The sequence below is a fragment of the Erithacus rubecula genome (assembly GCF_903797595.1).
Source record: "Erithacus rubecula genome assembly, chromosome: 20".
Lineage (NCBI taxonomy): Eukaryota > Metazoa > Chordata > Aves > Passeriformes > Muscicapidae > Erithacus > Erithacus rubecula.
Window position 1 is genome coordinate 11,061,425 of NC_136672.1, and position 6,373 is coordinate 11,067,797.

General features: G+C 62.5%; 1 protein-coding gene across 1 annotated transcript in view; it reads left to right on the forward strand.

Moving 5' to 3' along the window:
* The window catches only part of NPTX1 (neuronal pentraxin 1), a 3,725-nt gene extending 2,534 nt beyond the window's left edge, over positions 1-1,191 (forward strand). Inside the window, exon 5 of the mRNA XM_079323809.1 lies at positions 1-1,191. This exon is cut by the window's left edge and continues 655 nt beyond it. The gene's annotated coding sequence lies outside the window, so the exon portion shown is untranslated.
* Positions 1,192-6,373: the final 5,182 nt, after the last annotated feature.

Consider the following 6,373-nt stretch of genomic DNA (forward strand, 5'->3'; position numbering starts at 1 on the left):
GGTTGCGACCCCTCCGCTCCCAGCCCGGGAGGAGCCGCCCCCCCTTCGCGGGCGAGCCCCGCGCCCCCCGCCCGGCCGGCGCTGCCCCCGAGCACCACAGCCATAGCCCCGGGCTGCGGCGGGACCCCCGGCGGGACCCCGGCCCCGCTCCCCGGCCTGCCGCACTCAGGTACCCCCGGCCCCGCCGCCCGCAGCCCCCCGAGGCCTCCTACGCGCCGTAGCTGGTGACAAATAGCCTTTACTGTCCCCTCAGTGCAGCTCCCACTGACAGGTCTGAAGCCTTTCTGCTTTTGATAATACACTCTCTTGTTTCTCTTACTGTAAAGGGAAGTTTATTACCAATTAAAAAAAAAAAAAAGGTATTTTTATGAAGATAAAAAAATATATAGAATTATTAGTGCTCCCTGAGGAAAACAAAATAACGTGCTTTGAGATTCTGCAGGATAAAAAGAGATAAAGAAGCGTATTTTGAGATAACAGATGCATTTTGTATGGTTTCCTTTTCTAAACTCCTGGTTTGTACTACAGATTGCAGAAATCACTCCCCAGCCCCCCTCCTGCCCCCCACCCAGGGCGGCAGTGGAGGATGAGGCAGAGAATTCACGCGGGGCTCCAGAGCCTCACGACCAACCCCAGAGATGCGGCAGAGACGGGCGGAGCAGAGGGGTCGGAGCGGGCCGGGAGCTCCCCCCGGCCCCGGCCCAGGCAGCAGCGCCCCCCGAGCGGGACCCGCCTCCTCATCCCCGCTCCTGGTGCGAGAAAAACACCCCGAACCATCGAGAGTTCAATTCGAGTTCCTCCCAAGCCCCTGTTCACATCGGCGAGCACAGGCACAGCCTGCTGAGAACAACGAGACCATGGCACAGGTTTAACCTCCAGCCCCAGGTGCGTTGGATTTGCCAAAAAACCACGAAAGGGTGTGATGTCAACACAGTGTACATAGTGTACAGTAGGGGAGAGAATCAATGTATCTTAATTTGTCATTATTTTGCTAACCAAAGCTGTACATTTTTCCTACTCCTGGCTCTGTCTCCTTTGGGATCGGAAGGGGCTCTGCCCCCTGCATCCAGCCCGCATCGGCAGTTCTGACAATGCACTGTTTCTACGGATTCTCATGCTTTTTCCATTTTATTGCTGGGATTACATGAATTGTTGACTTTATTTTTACACAATAAAGCGTGAAGAAAGACACCGGCTCCTCTCACGCGTGTCTGTTCCCTGAGCAGCCAGTGCTCAGCAGCTTGTCTTTTTCCACAGGAAGGTTTTATGCCTGCATGAAGCAGAAATTTCTGCCCAGTTCCTCTTGGAGCTGGCTCAGGCACTCTCTGCCAGGCTGGCTCCTTCTCTCCTGCCCTTAAACCACGTCTGTCCCTGCTTTATGTAACACACCACACAAACCGATGTGTTTTTTCCTCAAGCCACTCTCTCTGGTGGCTGCCAGGCTGGTGCAGGGCACAGTGGCACTGCCGGGGCTCTGCAGGGGATGCTCCTGCTGTGACAACCCCAGGACTGGCTGTGTCTGCTCCCTCGGGAGCTGGGCTGGGCTCCAGCTGCTGTTCCTGGAAGGTGATGATGCCAGAGGGAATCTGAGCCTGTGGCTCAGAGGGTGTTGGGGCTGGAGGCCACCCGTGTGCCACAGCCAGGGACAGCAGCACTCCCTTCCTCCGTGTGACAGCCCCGAGGGACACGGGACAGCAGCACTCCCTTCCTCCCTGTGACAGCCCCGAGGGACACGGGACAGCAGCACTCCCTTCCTCCCTGTGACAGCCCGAGGGACAGAGCTCAGCAGAGCCCTCGCTGCTGCCACGGGTGTGCTCAGCGAGTCTCAGCTCCCAGGGGCTGCTGATGGCCACAGGGAGGGACAGAGAGGGTCCTGCAGCTGCTTGTGCTGCATCTTCCCAAGAACTTCTCCAGCCACTGCAGCCTCTGGTGTCCCAGACTGGTCACCTGCCACCTCCCACACCCCAGCTGCCAACAGCCAGGCCAGGTTCTGTCCTTCACCTGGCCCCTGCAGCCCCCACAAAGCCCCTTCTCCTGCAGAGGGGAGTGTTTGCTCCTGTGGCTGCTCCACGTCCCCTCCAGGCTGCCTCAAGCCATAGGGAGCCAGGCCTGGGTTTCACACCAAAAGGCACAGACAGGACAGAGTGACAAATGCTGGGCACTGTGGGGAGGGCACAGCTGGCATCAGGAATCTGCTGGGAGCAAGAGGGAAGGTGAGACAGAGGGAAGGTGAGACTCAGAACCGTGTCAGGACGGTTCACTGGACCCCACAGGGACAGGTGAGTGTGATGTGCCACCCACCCATCACCCAGTCAGAGAGGAGGCAGGCACTGCCAGGGCTCGGCGACCACAGCAGGCACCGAGGAGAATGGTGCAAGCACGAGTTCCCCAGACCCCCAAAACCACAGAAGGGATCCAGAGCAGCATCTCCCCAGGCTCACAAGGCAGAGCCCGGGCAGCCCCCCCACATCTCCTCCCTGGGCACTGCTGCTCCCCACCCCTCAGAACAGCTCAGCCCTCTCTGGTGACACAGACACTGTCCCCCCCCCGCCCCCAAAAACCAGCTGCTCCAAGGACAGGCTGTTGGGCTCCGTGTCACTGGGAACAGCCCACACCCTCACCAGGGGATGCTATTTATACCCAGGCAAAGGGTGGCAGCTCCTGCCTCGCTCTCAGCCCCCAGCCCTATGCAGGGCCTTGGCCCTGGGGGGCTGCCACAACACCCCCAGCCCTCCCCTGTGCCAAGGTGAGACCCCAGAGCCAAGGTGAGACCCTCAGAGCCAGGTGAGACCAGTGCCCAGCCTGTACTGCAGGGCAGGGAAGGATGGATCCCCCAGGCAGAGGCTGTGCTGCTCCACAATCTGAACTGCAATAACAAAATGACACGAACAGGAGGATTTGGTTTTTTTTCTGGGGTATCTGGAAAACACTTCTGTGGTGGAAGTGGGGCTGTTCCCCACCCCAAGGCCCCTCAAAACCTGTGGGTATAGATGGGTGCAGTCAGCTCAGGCAGAGAGAAGAGAGGCAGGGCAGCCCCAGCCAGGGTCACCCCTGTCCCTGTCCCTGCCTGTCCCTGTCCCAGCTCGGCACTGCTGCACTGCAGGCACCACCCGCGTGTCCCAGCCGTGGCAGCTCCTGCGGGAAGGAGGGAGGATCCTGGCAGGGGTGAGGATCAGCCCAGCCCATCCCATCAATCCCACAGCGTCCTGACACCTCCCGCGGCACCAGAGCCGCTGCCCGGTGGCACCAGCGCTGCGCGGTGACAGCCAGCGGGATCAGGGAGCGCATCCCGCCCCAGCGCACTAAATCCAGGAGCTTTTAGAGCAGCAGAGCAGATGGAGATCTTGGGCTGAGTGAGGACAGGCCCCAGGACGCGGGAGATGGCTCAGAAATACCCACGGGGGCGAGGGAGAGTCCTTAAGGGCAGGACACAGCTGGGATTTGCGGCTCTGATCCGGCTCCTCCCGAGACGCACATGGCAGGGAAAGCCTCGCCGGGCGCTTCCATCCCGGTGCCTCCCCCCTCGCACCGCTCGGGACAGCTCCTGCGAGGGGTGAGGGGAGGTGATGGGGAGATGAAAAATGAAATATGCTGTGTCTTACAGCGAAACACCCCCGAAAAACGAGACAGCGTGTCCTGACGTGGCCTTTCCCACATCCCTGCGTGCACGGGAGCGCCTGGGGCCGCCTGCGAGCGGAGCTGCCTGCGGCACTGGGACCAGCAGCGTCCCACAGCATCATCAGCACGCAGCGCCCGAGGCGTGCGAGGCACTTAATAAATGCCGTAGTTGGATTAATTAGCAGTGAATGTGTCATGCCGCGCCGGCTGCGGGAGCACATGGCTCCAGGAGACCCGGATTAAATATGCATGAGGCAGGGACAGGGGGAAGAGCCCCCCGAGCAGGGAGGGCTGTGCCGGGGAAAGCACAGCAGCGCCGGGCACGGGGCTGCGGGAGCCGCTGCGCCTGCACTGCACGGAGCTGGGGGGATCGTACATCCATCCCCTCCTGCCCAGCAGGAGCCCAGCCAGCCCCGGAGCAGCAGCGGCTCGAAGGATGCTCGGGGCTCAGGCGGCAGCTCCAACCTGAGCTCCCCGAGCAGCGGCCGAGGGGCTCAGCCGGGGCTGAGGGGGGGGTCCCGGCTGCCACAGACCACCCGAGGCTCCCCAGGGGCACCAAGAAGCCACCCTCAGGCTGGCCCGGGAGGGGAGGGGAGGAGGATCGGGGGGATCCCTGCGCGGGAGGGCAGCGGGGAGCGGCCGGGGCACTGCGGGCGGCTGGACAGCGCCCCGGGCACGGCGTCAAGGCCGGCAGAGCGTTCCGGTCACCGCCGTGAGCCACGGGCTGTGACTGATCCCTCAAATGCCACTGCAGCCTCTGCTGGCACCGGCTCCTGCGCCCCGAGGCGCTGCCCGGCCATCCCGGCCAGCACAGGCGGGGAGAGGTTTCCTCCAGCCCCCGCTCCCTCCGGACAGCCCGACCAGAACCGGCCGGGCCGCACGGAACCAGCAATTCCAGAAGCAAGCGTTGCTTTCACCGCCCGCAGCCTCCCGAGGTGCTGCTTCCCCAGGCAGCTCCCAGCAGCAGGGAGACCCCATCCCACCCCCGGGAGCTGCTGGAACACGGGCCTGCCCCCCTTTTTTTGTCTTCTCAGAATCTTTTCACAGCCTTTTCCCGGGCTCCTCCTCCTGCGATTTTCCCAGCTGCTGTCAAACGTCACCTTGGCAGCTGCTTCCTCCATCCTCCCTATCCATCCCCATGGATTATGGAGGGGCTGCATCTCAGGCTCCACCGAGGAGCTCTGGGCGGATCCTCCTCTGCCTGGGGCTCCCATGAAGGCTCCTGACCCCCTCCCGGGGGCGCAGGGGAATAACAACCCGTGTCCCAGCGGAGGGTCCCCCGGTAAGCCCTGGGACAGCCTGTGGGCGAGCACGGAGCACAGGGAGACTCTGTCTTCCAAAGCTGATTAAAAATAGATGCGGCATTACACTAATTATGCTGATTAATTAGCATTTTTGGAGCAGAGTGGGCACAGGAAGGGGCACACGCGGAGGAGTGGGAGGTGCAGCGGGGTCAGAGCCCACCCTGTGCTGCCCAGGCGCCCCGAGTCCCCCGGCGCTATCCAGGACTGGGGGTGCCGGGGCAGCACATTTGGGGGGTCCCCCGGCCCCCCCTTCCCTCCCTGTCAGCAACAGATGCCAAACTGCAGAGCGCTGCTGGAAATGAGGTCAGCGATGGCCTGCAGCACACGCTGCCCTGCTCAGCCTGCCGAGCGCAGGGCGCGGTGCCACGGGGCAGCCCCACGGCAGCCGCCGCCCCGGGCCGGGCGGGGAGGGCAGCGGAGCCCGGAGCAGCTGCCATCCCCTGCCCGCAGGGATGGGCACAGCTCCCGCGGGCTGCTGAGACAGTGCTCGTGGAAGCGGGGATGGCAGAATCCCGAACACCCCCAGACGCCTGGGACCTGCCCCCCGACACCTGATGGGGCGGAAAACCCCCCGGGGACCCTGCGGTGCTGATTTACTGCAGGTGCCCGCAGTGATGGCTGCTCACACCAGCCCCCCCAAAGCCTCCCCGTGCCCCGGCACCGGCCTTGGATTTGGGATGGGCTGTGCTCCACAATTGACAACGCTTTCGGCTCCTTCTGCTCCTCCCTAGCCCCCATATGTTGGTCCATCAATATTCATGAACTCTGTGGAAGCATCCAGGGCTGGGAGAGGAGCCCGGGTGGATCACCCGGCCCCGTCTGCCTCGCACTCGCGACAGCCTGAGCCCTTCCCGAGGGCTGGAACAGGGGCAGCGTCCCCGACACGCTCCTGCTGCAGCTCTGCTCCCCTTTCCCGCTGCAGTTTTGGGAGCAGCTCCCTTCGCTCGCTCCCGGGCAGGAGGATGGGGAGCAGCGCCGGGGGAACGGAGCCAATTTCCAGCAAAATGGGATTTATCCACCTGCAGTCGGAGGCACGAGGACCACACAGCCCTGCCTGACCGGGGGGCTCAGGCTCAGGCTCAGAGGGAGCGCCAGGAGAGGAGGGATGTTGTCCCCAAGGGACTGGGGTGTCCCTGGCCCCACAGGGCCCGGCTGCTGCCCTGTCCTGCCTCGGGGCTGCAGCAGCTCAGGCACGAGCAAGAGACACTCCGAACTAATTGGATCTCAGTTTACTGCAAACAAAGAGAAGGCAGGCGACATTTACCTAGCGGAGTAATTGATATCCGAGTAATTTGTCGGAGTAACCTCATTACACGCCAGCTGGATTTCCACACCCTCCCAATCCCACTCATTACGAACAAGGTTTGTGTGTTAATCAGAGCGCTTTAATCACGGCGCTGCCCACCATCCCTCCAGCACGTTACAAAGCCGCCGGATTTATCACAGACTCT